At 38.3% G+C, this 19,477-nt stretch overlaps 1 protein-coding gene across 1 annotated transcript in view; it reads right to left on the reverse strand.

The window, feature by feature from the left end:
- Window positions 1–19,477, reverse strand: part of NEGR1 (neuronal growth regulator 1) — a 917,357-nt gene that overhangs the window by 316,929 nt on the left and 580,951 nt on the right. The window lies entirely within an intron of this gene.

Raw genomic sequence — 19,477 nt, forward strand, 5'->3', positions numbered from 1 at the left:
ACTCATTCTCAGTGTTTCAAGCCAGATGGCTTGAAAATAGTAGAGAGATATAATAAATCATTACCATGTTTCCGTTTCCAAAATTATTTTTTTTCAAGAGAGGTACATCTTATATACCATATATGACCCACACAATAAACCTCAAAAAATCTTTATGGCTCTCAAATGAAAAGTTATAGTGGTCATAAAAAGACACTAAATGATCTTTATTTTTAATATTTCAGGGAAAACATTCTATTTGACTAAAGATAGCAGCAGATTAAAAATATAAAGACATAATCACAGGTGAAAGAATATCCCCAATGAGTTAGATTGAAAAAAAGAATGATGCCTTCTGAAATAATGGAATTTTTATTTATTTGAAAGCAGAGAAACATTGGGCAGGAAAGGCTGTGATTATCATGGCAAACGAAATGTGAATTTCAAGAGGTTGCGACCCTTCTCCCTTCTTGGACAAGTCTTTTAAAATCACAGTTCAAGGCATACCAAAGAAAACTGGAAAATAAAACAATGATTCCATTAAACGGTCTGTTTTCAAAATCAACCTTAGTTCTGTTTTCATTTTACTCTGTCACCAAAACTATTATAATAATGTAAGTTATACAACCAGTAAGAATATTTAATTTTATATGAATGGAGCAAAATAAAATTTAGTTATGCTGCTCCAAGTCTAAAATCCATGTCAATTAAAAACAACACTTTACTTTTATTTTTTTCCTGTGGGCTCTGTTACCTGGCCCTAAATCAGTTGCTGCACTGTCTGCCTTCCAGGTAATTAAGACTTTATTAGTTGCAACCTGGAGTGTTTAGGATTTATATGATTAAGGCATTACTCCTTTTTTGTTTGTTTTTTTGTTAATCACAAAATGTAGACAGAAGAGAGTTATACTTAGATGATGGTTGGCTGGTAAGCTATTTCAGGTATAAGAAGAAAACTTACAAAAGCAGCAGTTGTCTTCAAAGTCCGCATACTTACAATCTGATTCTATAAAACCTGATTCTATAATCACTTTTTTACTAACCTGTGTCCTTACCCGACTCCAATATACAAATAAAACATTGATTGATTTTCTATTGTTCCTGTCTTCTCTTATTTTCACTCTTATTAATGAAAATAATCTAAGCTTATATGTATCTGCAAAAACTATTAAAATTTAGGGAGGGCAGAACCCTTATTCACATCCTAGAATTTTTAAAGTATAACTTGAGTTAATACAAGATCAATATTAGATGGAAATTAAAGTATGGATGAATTGATATACTGCATTAGAATTAACCTGGTTGAGCAATGAAAAATGAAGCCAATCACACAAGTTAAAAGTATCCTACTGTGAAACATTGTAAAAAAAATTTATTAAGGCCTAACTTATTTTCAGTATTAAAATGTTACTTGAATATTTCTATTTTTGTGTACTGAGATAATTTTTAAAAATTGTGTCCTCCAAAATGAATTTTTTGATAAAAAAATGTGCATTATACCTGTTTGAATAATCAACTATTTTATAATTCTTAAATAAATAATTAAATGTGGTGTGGGTGTGAGTTTCTGTATTACTGCCTTTTGCTGTTTAAACATTATAGACATATGAACAATTGTTCTTAAAGTATTGAAGGATAAGAAGAAACACATTAGAAAGGTATATCTACCAGGAAAAAAAAAAGGCAGGCTCTGAAAGATTGAAAGCAACTCTAATAAGCTGTATGACAAAAATAACTCCAGATCAGAACCACTACATCAGTCAACTCCAAGAACACCATTTATAACTAGTGAATGTTTATCTCTGGAGTTCACTACACAATCCACCTAACAATGTTTAGGGATCCTTCTCAACTCCACCAAAGAACAATGTCCCTATTTACAACGACCAGAATTAGCAGTAAATGTTTATGCATTTCTTAAATCAATAGCTATAGAACCAGTGAATGAATGGTATTGCCAACACTAACCATCAGTAATATAGCACTAATATAAAGGCACTTAGGGGGGAAAGCATACATACATGGTTAACTTCATTTTTCTCACTTACATGCACCATACTATGCATCAGCTCTCCCAATATGTGTGCTCTAAGTTTTCTCTTGTGTTTACACAAGCAGCTCTGTTTCTATCCTTGCTCTCTTCTCAGTCTGATCTCACCAGGCATACATTTCAGGTTTGAAACTTGGAGTGGCCCAGGACTCAAACTCTGAAGCTTCCTAGTTGTCTGTACTTGGCTTGGCTGCCTCTGGTTTTTGTTGTCCTGTTTTCCCCAATAGTAATTTTTCACCTTAGTTGTGGAGCCAAGGAAACCAATCCTCTTTTATACCTGGCTGGGTTGCCTCTTTTTCCATCACTCCTGACACAAGGGGAGAGGATTTGAGCATAGTACATTACAAAGCAAAGAACATTTCAGTTCATGCAATGTAGCCCAACTGCTCTCCCCAAATGGAGGGTAAAGAGCAAGTGTGAGTGAGATAGGGAGCCAGACACATGAGGACCATCACCAACACCAAGCCTTTACAATGTTTATGAGGATATTCACTACCTTGGGGCGCTCCTATAAATTTAGATGAAAAAAAAACATTATGCAATATTTTCTTATCTTTTAGGATACCGATATAAGTAAATGTAAATGAAATATGGCAGCCCTCTCTGGTCACAGATTTTTGCCAATCTCTGTGAGTGCAGTGACAGTTTCTGTGTTGTTCATCTCTGAGTCTGCAGCCCAGGGACATGCCTGAAACATCATACTCTTGGTAAATATTTGAGTAAATAAACAAGAACATGTATAAAATGAATGAATAAAGTCCTGTAAAGATAGAGCACAGAAAATCAGAACTAAGCACTTATATTCAAAGAAGTTGTCACTTCTCTTTCTGAGTCCTGGAGAAGGAAAAGGAATTTACAAAGCATTGTCATCTTTACTGACATCCTGAAGTGATAGGTGATGGCCATGGTGAGAACAGACTACGGTTTTCATAGATCCTTTGTAAAATCATAAAGACTAACAAAAACTTTCAATATGATTTGAAGAAAAAGGGATAAGTACTGCCTATAGTCTCAACAATAGTTCTCTTTTGTGTGTAGTCTCTTCCAGGCATAGGTAGACTTTTCTCAAAAAACGAAGAACTGAAGAGATTCCCCATGCTTTTAATAATGCCACTGTTATCACCATTTTCAAAAGGAAAGCTGAAAAAATAGGATGTAGCTATGCTTTATAAAATCTCTCCCATCAGATTTATAAGAACCTCACCAGAAATATTGCTATGGTGGCCACTAAAAGGATATTCAGACTTAGCTTCATGGTTTGAGAAGGTATATGAACCATACTTTATATTGCATATAAAAACTGTGAGCAACAGAATCAAATTTCTACAAAGTACCAATAAGTTTCAGAAAAAAAACATTTGACAAAATAAATCTTGCTTTTCTTAATTTCTAGGTCTTGATCTTTCATGAGTTTTCCTCTCGTCTTTCTGACCATTTGATTTCACTTTTTCAAGAGAAATCCTTTACTGTTTCACATCCCTTAAATATTGATTTTGTCCTGACTTTTTTTTCCTTCACTGAGGACACTATTTACAGGGGATCTTGTTCATTCATTTGCATTTCATTACTATTTATGTATTGATCCACCCTTGATTGATCAACTTAGTCCATATCTATATCTTGAAACTTAAATACGTTTAACCGGACATCTTCAATGGATGACTCACCGACATCTCCAAGTCGACTCACACAAAACAGCCTGCCCTCCCCTGCCATCTCTGCAGCTCCTCCTGGGCTCCAAGACTGTGAGTGCTTTGACCATCACCCAGTTGCTCAAGCCAGAAACCTCATTATTAACATTGACAATACATTTTATCTCAGTGCCCACAACCATCAGTCACCGTGTCCTGTAAATTTTGCCTCCTAAGTAATTCTCAAACCTTTTCTAGAAGCCCCGTGTCTCAGTTACTGGTCTCTGAATACACATACTCAGGTCAATGATTGTATACCGATTTGCAGAGTTATTTCAATTGTTTTCCAAAACCCTTGCTCAGAAAGAATCATCCACTTTTCAAGGTTTCACTGCAGGAGTATATTTTGTTAGGGTTTCATAGCCATTTATTACTGAATGGTCATCTGCAAGTGAATTTTCAAAATATCCTTCGAAGGGTTTATTTACATTCATGATTGTTATTTTCTGTCAGCTTATTATCCACTAGCATATTTGGTATCCTGCAATTATTTCTTCTATGGATTGTACCATACTGAGAAGTTAGGGAGGTGAGTTCTAGAACTAGTCTATCTGGCTTCAAATCCCAGCTTTGCCATTTATAGATATATGATATTATACAAGAAATTTAACAGTTAGTTTACTCATCTGAGATGTGTGAGAATAACAGAAACTGCCTCATATGGATGTTGTGAGGATTAATTGGGTTAATGGAACTAAAGCACTTAGAACTCATCATAGGAATTAAAAAATGCATTAGCTGTTATTACAATGCATACGTTTAGGCATGCTGGGAAGGTCAATTTAATATTGTTTCCATGGTGAGAGGTCACTATATTCGAGAATTAGTGCTTCTGTCTTAACATGTTATTCAAGTGGAACTAGAAGTTTAAGAAAGTCACTCAAGTAGCATTATTAGAAATTACTAGTTCAGTTCTTATATCACTGTAGGAGATCAGTACACACATCTGCCCTGTAGGTGGGGTTGACAGTTGACATCATGCGGGGTCACTTTCTCTCTGTCTGAGTGCCCAAGGGCAATTTAACCTTCTTGATTCACTTCACTTTTCTCCTTTCTTTCTTTATATATAAAGAAAGGATACATATATAATATTCACTTATCACATATATATATATATATATATGTGTATGTGTGTGTATATATATATATATATGTGTGTGTGTGTGTGTGTGTGTGTGTATATACACACACACACACACACACACACACACACACACACACACACACACTAGAGGCCTGGTGCATGAAAATTCATGCACTCAAGGGGGAGGGGGTTCCTTAGCCCAGCCTGTACCCTCTCACAATCCAGGACCCCTCGGGTAGGGTTCCTAAGCCTGGCCTGAAATCAGGGCCTATTGGGGCTTTCCTTCCCCCGGCTGCAGGCAGCTGGCCCCACACCCGCCGCTGCCACTGCTTACCATCTGTGCAGCACTGCACCCCCCTAACCCCTGCCACTGGTGGCCTCCCTCTGCAGGTGACAGGCTGGAGTGCAATGGCTTGGGTGGCCTGGGCCACCCTCTTTCTTTGCTTGGGGGCAGGGCCATCCCTGCAAGGGGCTGGCTGCCTACCTGATCGCCCCTAACCACTGGTCTGACTACCTGATCACCCCTAACCACTCTGCCTGCCTGCCTGATTGCCCCTAAATGCTTGCTTGGGGATGGGGCCAGCCCTGAAAGGGGCTGTAGTGGTCTGGTCTCTGGTTGTTCCAGTTGTGATGCCTCTGGCCTTTTATTATATAGGATATATATATACTAGAGGTCCGGTGCACGAAATTCGTACATGGGGGGGTGTGTCCCTCAGCCAAGCCTGCACCCTCTCCAATCTGGGACCCTTCGAGGGATGTCCAACTGCCCTCTCACGATCCACGACTGCTGGCTCCCAACTGCTCACCTGCCTGCCTTCCTGATTAGCCCTAACCGCTTCTGCCTGCCAGCCTGATCACCCCCTAACCACGCCCCTCCCAGCCTGATTGATGCCTAACTTCTCCACTCCCAGCCTGTTTGCTCCTAACTGCCCTCCCCTGCAGGCCTGGTTTACCCCTAACTGCCCTCCCCTGCAGGCCTGGGTCCCCCCCAACTGCCCTTCTCTGCAGGCCCAGTCGCCCCCAACTTCCCTCCTCTGCCAGCCTGGTCACCCTAACTGCCCTCCCTGCATGCTTGATTGCCCCCAACTGCCCTCCCTTGCAGGCCTGGTCCCTCCCAACTGCCCTATCCTGCTGGCCTAATCGCCCACAACTGCCCTCCCTTGCAGACCTGGTCCCTCCCAACTACCATCCCCTGCTTGCCAACTTGTGTGCACATGGGGGCAGCCATCTTGTGTGTTGGAGTGATGGTCAATCTGCATATTACTCTTTTATTAAATAGGATAGAGGCCTGGTGCACAGGTGGGGGCCAGCTGATTTGCCCTGAAGGGTGTCTTGGATCAGGGTGGGGGTTCCCTTGGGGCATGAGGTGGCCTGGGTGAGGGGCCTGTGGTGGTCTGCAGGCTGGCCACACCCCCAGATGACCCAAGCGGAGGCCCTGGTATCTTGGATTTATTTATCTTCTATAATTGAAACTTTGTAGCCTTGAGCAGAGGCCAAGGCAGGCCAGGAAGCTTGGCTTCCTCCATCGCCGGGGGCAACCCAAGCCTCCTGCTCTCGTCAGCTCCGTGGCTGCTGCCATTTTTGTTGGGATTTATTTATCTTCTATAATTGAAACTTTGTAGCCTTGAGTGGAGTCCGGCCAGAGTGTGCGGGAAGCTTGGCTTCCTCCATTGCTGGGGAAACCCAAGCCTCCTGCTCACTCTGTGGCCGCAGGTTGGGTTAATTTGCATACTTGCTCCTGATTGGCTGGTGGCTGTGACTTGTGGGTGGGCAGAGGTACAGTCAATTTGCATATTGCTCTTTTATTAGATAGGATATATATATTTGTGTGTATATATATATATATATACACACATATGTGTGTGTGTGTGTGTGTGTGTGTGTGTGTGTGTATATATATATATATATATATATATAATCATCCTTGAATAGTCTCTGATCTGAAAACAGTATTCAAAGATGGCTTTGAGTTTCTGATGGGGATTGTCCGCTGAGTGAGCTAGCATCCCTCTGGACTTCTTTATCTTTATGCACTTGATTCCTGCTTCCTGGAACACCTTATCCTTTAATTCACCCTAATAATTGATTCTCATCCTTCAGGTCTCTGTTTATGCAATGCCTCCTCAGAGAAAATTTTCATGATTTACTCATAACTCAGTCTAGTAGCTCCATGTTATATGTTTACAATATATATATATATATATATATATATATATATATATTACACTAATGTTTGTGTTATGTACATGTTTCCTATTATTTATTTAATTATTAACAACTTTTAAAATATCTTTTCTGTTACACTGTAAGTTCTGTGATATAAAAAGCCTCAACTTACTCCATGTTTAGTATGAGCTCTCTATATTTGTTGACTATATATTAAAGAAAGATAACAATAGAAAGTTCAGAAAATTTGACATTTCATTAGATAAGGTAGATTAATCTTCTCATTTAAAATAACATATACCTTTTATTAATTCTTAATTGTGTGTAAGGTACCACACTTAGTGCTTTTAATTATGAATTCCTCAGTTAAACTTAGATATACATATGAGGTAGATTTCATTACATAAAATAAGATACTAGCATTTAAAGAGGTTACATTTCTTGCTGATGAGCCCATTGACAGATATGATATTCAGAACTAATTCTAAAACCTATATGACTGATCTATATATCATTGAAATGCTGCATTAGCATTATCTTTGTAAATGGTGATAATAAACATGCTTACTCTCTATATGCACTAAAGTAGGTCATGTCTGTGTAATCCTTGCTCTTAGAACTATAAAGCAGTATGTAGATGTTAATTTAATCTTTGAAAGGTGTTATTGGTCTTTTATTAGTTTTCTATGGCTGTTATAACAAATTACCACAAATTTACTGGTTTAAAATCATACAAATTTAGTATTTAGTTCAGAAGTATAGCATAGGTTTGTGATAATTAGAATAATGGGTCCCCCAAAGATATCCATACCCTAATCACTGGGGTCTGCAACTCTATTAACTTGCATGGCAAATAAGACTTTGCAGGTTTGATTAATGTTAAGTACCCTGAGATGGGCAATTAATTATTTGGAAGGGTCCAATCTATCATGTGTCCGTAAGAATAGAACAGGAAGGGAAAAGAGGCACTGAAAGATGTGACAGGATAAGTCACCAAGGCTGACTCTGAAGATGGAGGAAGTGAGGTCCGAGCCAAGGACAGCTGTGGCCTCTAGAAACTGGGAACAGCCCTCAGATGACAGCAAGGAATTGATTCTCCTCTAGAGCTTACAAAAAGGAGCACAGCTCGTCAACACTTAGCTTTTAACCTGCTGAGACTGGTGCCAGACTTCTGACCTACGGAAGTGTAAAGTAATACATTTGTGCTGTTTTAATCACTGACTTTGTGGTAATTTGTTACAGCAACAACATGAAATGATACAGGATCTCATTGAACTAAAACAGAAGTGTCAGTAGTATAAGATTCCTTCCTGGAGGCTTGTTTTGCTCATTCCGGTTGTTGGGAAGGATTCTGTTCCTTGCAGATGTAGTGGCCGGAACCCATTTCCCTGGCGGAGGGTTATTCTCAGCTTCTAGAGGCCACTCTCATTGCTTGCGTCACAGCCCTCTTCCTCCATCTTCCAAGCCAGCAAATGGTGGGTCAGTGTCTCTGCTAATTTAAATCTCTATTGCCTCTAGTCTCATCTCTCTGAACCACTCTTCTGCCTTTCTCTTCTACTTTTAAGGTCTCATGTATTAAATTTAGTCCACCTACCTGATCCAAGATATTAGCCTTAATTACACCTGCAAATTCTCTTTACCATCTAAGGTGACATAGTCACAGGTTCAAGGGATTGGGGCATGGCCTTCCTTGGTATCATTATTCTGCCTATCACAGTTCTTCACTAGACTTGGAGTCCTACTTGCATATACAATTTGTAATTTGTTTATAATTTTCAAAGACAGCCAGAAAAAATAAGTGGTCTTAGTTATTAAGTTGTTGAGTTTATTAATACCTCTGAAAATATGAGTGAAGTTAGGAAAAATAAATCTAATAAGACATTCCTTTGAAGCAAATTATTTTCATGAGAATGTACTACGAATCTAACAGGTAATATGATTCTGGGAAGTTTTGTTAGAGCACAAAAATAGTGGGGTTTAAAGGAGCAATAAGAGGAGGGTGTATGGTTAGATGAAATCATGGAAATTATATACTAAATGATTGAAACAAAGGTATCAGAAGCAAATAAATACGACCAGTGATTAAAAGCTCAAGGTTTTTATTATCTTGTTGTTATTATTTATCATAGTACCCCAGATAGCACTGAAAGAAAGCTCTCAAATTAGCTCCTGATCAACTGCTGCTTTCTTTCCTGCCTGCATTCTTTCCTTCCATTCAATAGCTATTAATTATGCGAGAGTCTCTGACCACTGAACAAGATTGTTTGAATTTCAAAAAGCTTACAATTCAGTGGGGAAGCAAAAGTATAAGCAGGCAAGTTCAATAAAGTGAAATAAGTATTATAATTGGGGCAAATACAAGATGCTATGACATCATAATTGAGCTGTCGTAATTTCAAATAAAAATTCTAAAAGTTTGGCCTGGCAAGTATGCCACAGTGGTTGAGTGTCAACCCATAAACCAAGAGGTCCCAGGTTTGTTTTCCAGTCAAGGCACATGCCCAGGTTTCGGGCTCAATCCCCAGTAGGGGAATGGAGGAGGGACCTCTTTTTTTCTTTCTTTCTTTCTTTCTTTCTTTCTTTCTTTCTTTCTTTCTTTCTTTCTTTCTTTCTTTCTTTCCTTCCTTCCTTCCTTTCTTCCTTCCTTCCTTTTTTTTTTATAGCAAAGGTGGAAATTTATTAAAGAACAAGTACAGACTCCCACATGGGGAGGGGAAAAGGGTCCCCTGATAGCTCTTTCTTTCGTCAATGTTTCTATCTCTCTATCTCATTCCCTTCCTCTCTAAAAATCAATAAAAAATATATTTTAAAAAATTCTAAAAGTTTAGTTAGGCCAGAGCATTAATTTAGCAAGAATGAGTAGAGGGGAGGCTGGAATTTTAAGCAGAGAGCAAAGCCTTGAAGGTCTTGGACAATTTTTAATGAATTTGTTTGAATTTAGTAACTTCAGGAAGAATTACACTACTATAAGCAAAAGAGTATGACACATTTGAATATTTTTAAACAGATTAACTCTGGAATTCTGCTTCTAGTTACATTTAGGAACAAAGAAAAGACTTATCTTTTTGCTATAACCCACTAGAAAAATTGATAAATTATTTGAAAGAACTTTTCACACATTGGGTAAAAGACAGAATATGATTTAAACAAGGTGAGCTCCGCAGTTGATCTCTATGACTGTCTATCTGAAAGCAACTTTCACACCCTAGGCTCAGAGAGGTGGAAAGCACGGCCTAATGAAACGATTGAGCTAAACAATGAAATATTAGAATACTAGAGGCCTGGTGCACGAAATTAGTGCACGGCGGGGGCGGTGTCCCTCAGCCCAGCCTGCACCCTCTCCAATCTGAGACCCCTCAAGGGATGTCCGACTTCCCTCTCACAATCCAGGACTGCTGGCTCCCAAATGCTCACCTGCCTGCCTTTCTGATTGCCCCTAACCACTTCTGCCTGCCAGCCTGATCACCCCCTAACCACTCCCCTGCCAGCCTGATTGATGCCTAACTGCTCCCCTCCCAGTCTGTTTGCCCCTAACTGCCCTCCACTACAGGCCTTGTCACCCCTAACTGCTCTCCCCTGAAGGCCTGGTCACCCCTAACTGCCCTACCCTTTAGGCGTAGTCCCTCCCAACTGCTCTCCCCTGCAGGCCTGGGTCCCCCCCAACTGCCCTTCCCTGCAGGCCCCGTCACCCCCAACTTCCCTCCTCTGCCAGCCTGGTCAACCTTAACTGCCCTCCCCAGCAGGCTTGATTGCCCCCAACTGTCCTCCCTTGCAGGCTTGGTCCCTCCCAACTGCCCTCCCTTGCTGGCCTGATCACCCACAACAGCCCTCGCTTGCAGGCCTGGTCCTTCCCAACTGCCCTCCCCTGCTGGCCATCTTGTGGCGACCATCTTGTGTCCACATGGGGGCAGGATCTTTGACCACATGGGGGCAGCCATCTTGTGTGTTGGAGTGATGGTCAATCTGCATATTATTCTTTTATTAGATAGGCTAGAGGCCTGGTGCATAGGTGGGGGCCAGCTGGTTTGCCCTGAAGGGTGTCCCGGATCAGGGTGGGGGTTCCCTTGGGGCATGGGGCAGCCTGGGCAAGGGGCCTGTGGTGGTTTGCAGGCCAGCCATGTCCCCCGATGACCCAAGCAGAGGCCCTGGTATCTTGGATTTATTTATCTTCTATAATTGAAACTTTGTAGCCTGGAGTGGAGCCAAGCCTCCTGCTCGCTCCGTGGCGGCAGCCATTTCTGTTGGAATTTATTTATCTTCTATAATTGAAACTTTGTAGCCTTAAGCAGAGGCCAAGACAGGCCAGGGCTTCAGAAGCTTGGCTTCCTCCATTGCTGGGGCCAACCCTAGCCTTTTGCTCTCTCCAGCTCTGTGGCTGCCTCCATTTTTGTTGGGATTTATTTATCTTCTATAATTGAAACTTTGTAGCCTTGAGTGGAGGTCTGGGCCCTGCCAGGGTGTGTGGAAAGTTTGGCTTCCTCCATCGCCAGGGTAACCCAAGCCTCCCTTCTGCTTGCTCTGTGGCTACAGCCATCTTGGTTTGGGTTAATTTGCATACTTACTCCTGATTGGCTTGTGGGCGTGGCTTGTGGGTGTAGCGGAGTGATGGTTAATTTGCATATTACTCTTTTATTAGATAAGACAAGCAGGCCAAGGGCACTGGAAGTAGTGGTACAGAATTCTAAGGAGAAGAAACCCACACAACCAACTACAGAAATCTACATTTGTTTCCTTGCATATACTGAGGCCTAGGCTTTACACGCATAGGAAGAAACACAGAAAAGTTGGGGAAAGAAGAAGGAGTTTGTAAGCAGGAGAATTCTAAGCACTCAAACATGGAAAGTAGACATTTGATCTCTGACCATCAATAACAGGGAGGCTCCTGTAAGTACCAGAACATTCAGTGGAGGGCTTATGTCTAAGTAGTAGGGCTGGTAAAAAACTAGAGTAAAGACTTCTATAGACCTCTTTTTAAATCATAAAAGCAAGGTTCAATGGACCAAATTTATCTTTAAACAATGAAGCTTCCTGTGAGAAAAAAATCCAACACTTTAAAAACAAAACAATATCTAGACATTTAACAATGTAGCAACACAAGGTCCAATATTCAATAAAACTTACTATATGTTCCAAGAAGCAGGAAACTGAACAATATAAGGGGAAAAATCAATCAACAGAATGAGATATATGAATGATAGAGATAATAGAATAATCAAAGTTTTTAAAGTAGCAAGCTATTAAAACTATGTTCAAGTATTAAAGAAAATACATGAATATAATGAGATAAGTGGGAGATAGAAAAAAACAATGAAAATTCTTGTTATAGGGACACAAAATATTTCAAATGAAATATTAATTGGCTAAAATCAACAGCAGAGTTGATACTGAAAAATTTTTAAACTTAATAGCATAACAAGAGTATCTTATACTTATGCAATCTGAAGCAGAGGGAGAAAAATACTAATAATGAAACAAACAGTAATATGTGGAACAATATAAAATGTTCTCATATATGGATATTGGGATCCTATAAAGGGGTCAGAAAATATATTAAAAAAAATAAGGCCACATATTTTCTAAACTTGATGCATACAGTAAAATGGCAACTCCAGGAATCTTATAAACTTCAAGCAGTATAAACACAAATAAAATCACTCAAAGGCATTTTATAATTAAGCTGTTGAAAACCAGAGAGAAATATAACAAGTGGCCAGAGATAAAATATACACTGCATACAAAGAAATAGAAATAAGAAATTTTCAGACTTCTTATCTAAAACTATGCAAGCTTGAATACAATGGAAAGACAACAAAAAAGAATAAAGATTTAAAATTAATCTCATAAGCTTCAATCCTACAAAGCTAGAAAGAGAACCAATAAAACCTAACTTAAATAGAAATCAGTAAAATTAAAAATGGGCAATAATAGAATTAATGAAAGCAAAAGCTAGTCTTTTACCCATTTTACTTAAATGGGTAATTCTTAGCCAGATTAATAAAGAATATAAAGAACTATAACACAAATTACCAATATCAGAGGTGAAAGAGAGAGTATTACTATAGTTATAAGAAAAGATGAATGGCTACTAATCAAATATTAAGAAAAACTTCCTATCATTTAACACAAAAATTTAAATTAAATAGATAAATCCCTTGAAATACACAAATATCCAAACCGACTTAGAAGAAATACAAAATCTCAATATTTAATATGCATGCAATTAGAAGAAATTAAATTTGTAATTACCCTCAAAGAAACCTCCAGGGTCGTGTTTATTAAGATTTTAAGGAAGACATAATATCAAGCTTACATAAATTCTTTCTGAAAATGAACATGGAAAACTCCTCAATTCATTTTATGAGGCTAGCATCATCTTAATATCAATACTAAAGGCAACACTAAAGGGAAAAAGTAAATATATACAAAAATATTTTTAAAATGTGTAGTAAACAAATCCAGTAATATTTTAAAATTATAATATACCAAAACCAACTGTGTTTTTTTCCAGGATTGAAAGACTTGTTATACAACTGAAAAAATAAAGCAATACAATTCACTATATTAAGAACAACAACAGAAATATACAAGTATTTCTAGATGCTAATTACTCGTTGAAAAAATTTAACATTCATTTAAGATAATAAAACAGTTTCAGAAAACTGAGAATTAGAGGGAACCTTTCTAACCTGACAAAAACTTGTATGAAAACCCTATATCTGACCTCATATTTAATTATGTAAGAGTAAATGCATTCTCCCTAAGATGTGGGTCAATGCAAGGTTGTCCGCCCTGACCCATATCTTACATCTTCTATATAAATTAACTCAACACTCATCATTGACCTAAATGTGAATCCATACAGCTATTAATATCTATATATATAAAAAAAGCCAAGAGACCAGAACTATCAGAATGACCGGTCACTGTGATGTGCACTGCGGCAGCCAATGGGCCTGATTGGGGTCCCCATTGGCCCTCAGAACATCGATTTGGGGCAGGGCCAGCCAGCCAACCACCCCTGGCTTTTCCCCTTGACCAGCCCCGCCCCCATCACCACCCCATCAGGGGCAGGGCAGGCCGACCTCCTGTGGCCCCTCCCCTGGCTGGCCCGGCCTGATGGCCCCCATAGGGGCAGGCTGGCCGGACCCCACCCATGCATGAATTTGTGTACTGGGCCTCTAATTCTAGAATAAAACGAAGGAGAATATCTTTGTGACCTTGACTTAGTCTAAGAGTTTTTAGATATCATACAAAAGCATAAGCCACACAATAAGATATTGATAAATTGGATTTTGTCAAAATTAAACAAAACGTTTGCCATGTAAATACCATCAGTTAAAAAGGCAAGCCGAAACTGGTTTGGCTCAGTGGATAGAGCATCGGCCTGCGGACTGAAAGGTCCCGGGTTCGATTCCGGTCAAGGGCATGTACCTTGGTTGCGGGCACATCCCCAGTACAAGGTGTGCAGGAGGCAGCTGATCGATGTTTCTCTCTCATCGATGTTTCTAGCTCTCTATCCCTCTTCCTTCCTCTCTGTGAAATATCAATAAAATATATATTAAAAAAAAAAGGCAAGCTACATAATGAGAGAAAAATTTATAAATCACATTAGACAGAGGATGTATATCCAGAATATATAAAGAACTCTCACAATTCAGGAAAAATATACAACTTCATTTAAAAACATGAGCAAAACACTTAAACAAAAACGTTACTAAAGAAAATACTCAGATGGTAAAAAGACATGTCATACAATGATGAACCTGCTTAGTCATTATGAAAGTTAAGTGGAAAAAATAAAGAAATGGAGAAAATGAAAGAACAAAACAAAACAAAACACTGGTTAGTGCAGGTGAGAAGTAGAACACCTGGAGTTCTCCTGTATTGCTGGCAGGAATGTACAGCCCTCCAGTCCCTTTATTAAACATGCAGTCTCTCTCCCAGAGAAATAGAAACTCATGTTTATACAAAAATATGTATAGAAGTGTTTATATTTACTTTTTGACCATTATTAAGACTGAAAATAGCCCAAATGTCCTTTAATCAGTGAATGAGTAAACAAATTGTGGTACATCTATATATAATGCAATAACACTAACCAATAAAATTATTCATATATGCATAACATGAATGAATCTCAAATATATTTTACTAAATGAAAGTAGTAGACCCAAAAGGCTACATGTATTATTTCATTTACATGACATTCTGGAAATAGCAAAACTGTACAGGAAAATAATTGATCAGTTTTTTTTTGTTGTTGTTGGTTTGTTTGTTTTGTTTTTATCCAGGGTTGGGAAGGGGAGGACAGTTGACTACAGAAGGGGAGTATGAGGAAATGTCTTCGAGCGATGAAACTGTTCTGTATGTTGAGTGTGGTGGTGGACACATGAGGATGAGTTTGTCAAAATCCATTGAGCTTTACACCACAAGTAGGTTTTATTTTATTTATATAAATTTTAAGACAATACATATTTGTATACTACTACACAGCCACTAAAATGCCCCAAATTTAAAAGATTTTATAATACCAAATGTAAGAGAGAAGATGGAGCATTCAGCACAGCTCTCTTCTCAAAATGCACAGTCCTTTCCTGACCCTTTATGTTCTGTAGGGAAGGAGTTTTAGCAGTAATCTAACTGGTTCTTGGTCAATCATATTTTAGCAATTTCATAGAAGTGATGTGAATTACAACACACTTTACTGTATGTTGCCTTAGGATTTCAGCTGAAGGTTTCACTTTAGTATCCTGTTATATTAGCTTTGTGACTCAGAGTTCTCTGTGGATAATATACTCTGTACTCCAGAGCCTGGCCAGAGAAGAGAACTTTGACTTCTTCAGTATTTAATTATTATCACACATTCATGCAGAGAAATAGAATTCATCAAGGATTTCATGAGGGAAATTCATTTAATTCTTCAGCTACTTAATATTTTTTCATTTCAGAATAAGCCAGATAACTGTACCCTTTCACTACCACATTCTGGTTTCTATTAAAATTTCCTTTACCAGACTTTCACTGAGGGACATAATAAGAAAGGCCATATGGAATTTCCTATTACATTTTTATCATAAAAGTTATTGAGTTCCAACAGCTATAATCAATGTGTCTATTTACTAAGGACCCCTGGGAGAAATTCTTTGTGCATCTTAGCACCAGGAAAGGCTCTACTTCTGACATGCTAATTTGCTTTGATAGTATGATCCATGATCTTATAAACTGGTTATTTCTCTTTTTTTATAGCCAAGTAGAAAATTTAAAGCCACAGTAAAGGAAAATACACTTTTGATGTTTCTATACCTAATGGTGTTTTGAGGATCATTAAGTAATATGTGGATAGATCAGGGTATCATAAATAAGAATATAAACCAAAGAGATTTGGAAAATAGGGATATTACATATATTGGTAATAGAGCAGAACTCCGTTAAAATCAAATGCATTAGATGAGTTCCTATTAGTTATTACCACAGAGACTTTGGATCTTACTTTGTTTACAAGCAGAAATATTTACTGAGGACACAGAAAACAAAGAAGCATGATGTCTAATAGAAATGCTGTAATAATTCTGACACCACCTTGAGCACATCGAATAACATTCAAGTAACTAATCATAATGATGCTTCTAAAAGTCGTCCAGCATTTTGTAGGAGTAGGCAAATACCAAAGTTCACTCTAAAATGTGTTCATATGAATTCCTTTATAAAAAGAAGTACAAGAGAGATTATTATGCAACAGTAATAGAGAAAGAAGTAACTAGAAATATGGGCTTCAGAGCAGATGCACTGGGTTTCATGTGATGTGGGGTAACATTATGAATCTTTCTTGGGGTCAATTTTCTCCTATGAACAAAGTAAACAATACCTACTTCATAGGAGTATTATGAACATTTATTGTTAGCATACATCTAAAGCACTGTACAAAATACCAAGATTTTTTTAAATTTGTATTGATAAAAATGTATTAATAGAAATTATCACATGTTGCTCATTGCCTATAGCATTTGTACTTAAAAGGTAAAAATTGTGTCCTCACATATCATGACATAATTTGAATTTGTTAACCAAAGCCTACAGAGCCAGGAAAGCAGTTTAATAAAGTAGAAGAAACAACACGTATGCCTATTCTCATCAAGTAGGGATTATATTCACTTAACTAGAGGCCCGTTGCACGATATTCATGCAAGAATAGGCCTTCCTTCCCCTGGCTTCACTCCCAGCCGCCCAGGAGCCGGCAAGTCCCCGCTCCCTGGCTGCCCGGGAGCCAGCACCTCCTTGCTCCTAGGTCGCCAGAGCCGGCAAGTCCTCACTTCTGTCTGAAGCACCACTACAGTAGCTCCCCCCCCTCCCCCCGCCCCACTTCCCCTCATAGTAGGCTTTACTCCTCTCCACGCCTGCATATGCAAATTAACTTCCATCTTTGTTGGGTTAATTTGCATACTCACTCTGATTGGCTGTGGGCGTAGCAGAGTGATGGTTAATTTGCATGTTTCTCTTTTATTAGGTAAGATATTGTACTAACAGATCCTCTCTTCCTGGTGTTACCCATTTTGGAGTTTGTACTGTTTTTCTGACCTCTCTACATTTGGTGGTCTGAGACTAATTTTCCCTTGAAAATAAGTGATTTAAGCTGCAGTGGTAAGTTTAGTCATTTAGATAACACATTGTACATTATATTAGGGAAGAATTGCCCTCTCCTCCTTCCTTCCTGCTCTGCCCCTAATATAAGCACCTTGCTCAAGAGGGGTTAATTCTGAAAAGAAAGTGCCTGCAGAGAGAGGAACCGGCTGTTACTATTTACATGCTTGTTTGCAGCTAAGTTCTGTTCAGACCAGGTTGAGGCAATGTAATATTTACTCTCTCTGAACAAAGCCATATGTTATTGGTCTGCACTATGTGAAACCTCGATTATGTTCTATTTGAACGTATTGTAACTTATCTGAATGCACTTGTCTACATTGGCTATAGTCTAATGAAGCTATCTTCTCCAAGTTACAGTAGTTTCAGTTATAGAAGGTTAAACTAGGTGCCAAAAAATATTGTTTACACTTCCACTATGCCTATAACTCACTCTATGGCTTTCTATGTCTCTTGATATATTTGCTCCTTATTTTTGTATCTGCAAAATAGAAATTGTTTTGTTCCTACTATTACTTTTCTTGGAATAAATCCCAGTCAGAGATGCTGCTCTCCACGGTCATGTGAAATAGCCCAGTGTCTATGTAGGTCTGTAGAGCTCATCTTAATTATGTGCCATAGCTCTCCTATGTGTCTTTGTATTTTTCATAAGTTTCATCAATGTCAAAACTTAATATATCGATTTTTTAAGGTACATGTAATATATAATAGTGTTCTGGGACAGGAACAAAATATAAATCTTCAATGAACGTTTTTTGGTTAACGTTGCTTCATGTTATGGGCTGAATTGTACAATTCCAAAAATACATGTGTGGAAGTCATAACCTCTGGTGCTACAGAATGTGACCATATGTTCGGATAGGCTCTTTAAAGTGGGTATTTAATTAATTTAATATTAGGTCATCAGAGTGGGCCTCAATCCCGTATGACTGGACCAAAACATGCACAGAGGAAAGACTATGTGAAGACACAGGGAAAAGATGGTAATCTATAAGGCAAGGAGAGAGGCTTGGCACAGACCCCTTCCTTCTGGCCCTTACAGGGAACCAACTTGTTAACATCCTGATCTTGGACTTTTAGACTCTAGAGCTGTGAGAATATACATTTTTGTTGTTTAAGCCACCCAATCCGAGGTACATTGTTATGGTAGTCCCAGTAAATGAATACAGATGCCATATGAAGACAGTAAAGACAAATCCGGCCTGTTATGATACATTACCTATATTTATAATGCTTGAAATTTGACATATTGCCTCTTTTAATTTTTATTCTATGCCATTTTTTCACAAATTCCAAATACTTGTTTCTACTATTTATCCTTAAACAACATGGAAATTATCACAGAATGTAGATAAGAGCCTGTCATTTCTCAAAAGCATTCAGTTTTTTTTTTTTTTCTGTAAAAAACACTTGGAACATGTAAAAAAATCAAAGCAGTAATCCTTTCATTATTCCACTTCTGTCTGCTTTATATTCTCCTTTGTCTCTATTCTAACATTCCATCCTATTCCCACTAAATAAGGTATCCCCTTCTGTATGCTTAAGAGTTTGCCTATTTGTACTAAATCCCTTGGTCCCTCTTATAGAATTTCAGCCAAATTAAAAAAACAAAAAATAATATTTCTATTATGAGCAAAAAAAATATTGCTTACCTAATATCTGAGGTTGGTGCTGGAAAATAAATAAAGTAAGAGTTTGAATTTGAAAGTGTCATGGAAAAGTGTTTGAGGAAATAAATTGGGCCATTCTCTGGGGAAATAGTTCTAAAATCTTTTGTTTTTGCCCAAAATACATTAAGCCTTGATTTCTGCCAAAAAAACATCCTTTGAGTTAGCCCTTCTTGAATGTGAACCAAAATGATGATATATA

Source organism: Plecotus auritus, assembly GCF_963455305.1.
Source record: "Plecotus auritus genome assembly, chromosome: 2".
Taxonomy (NCBI): domain Eukaryota; kingdom Metazoa; phylum Chordata; class Mammalia; order Chiroptera; family Vespertilionidae; genus Plecotus; species Plecotus auritus.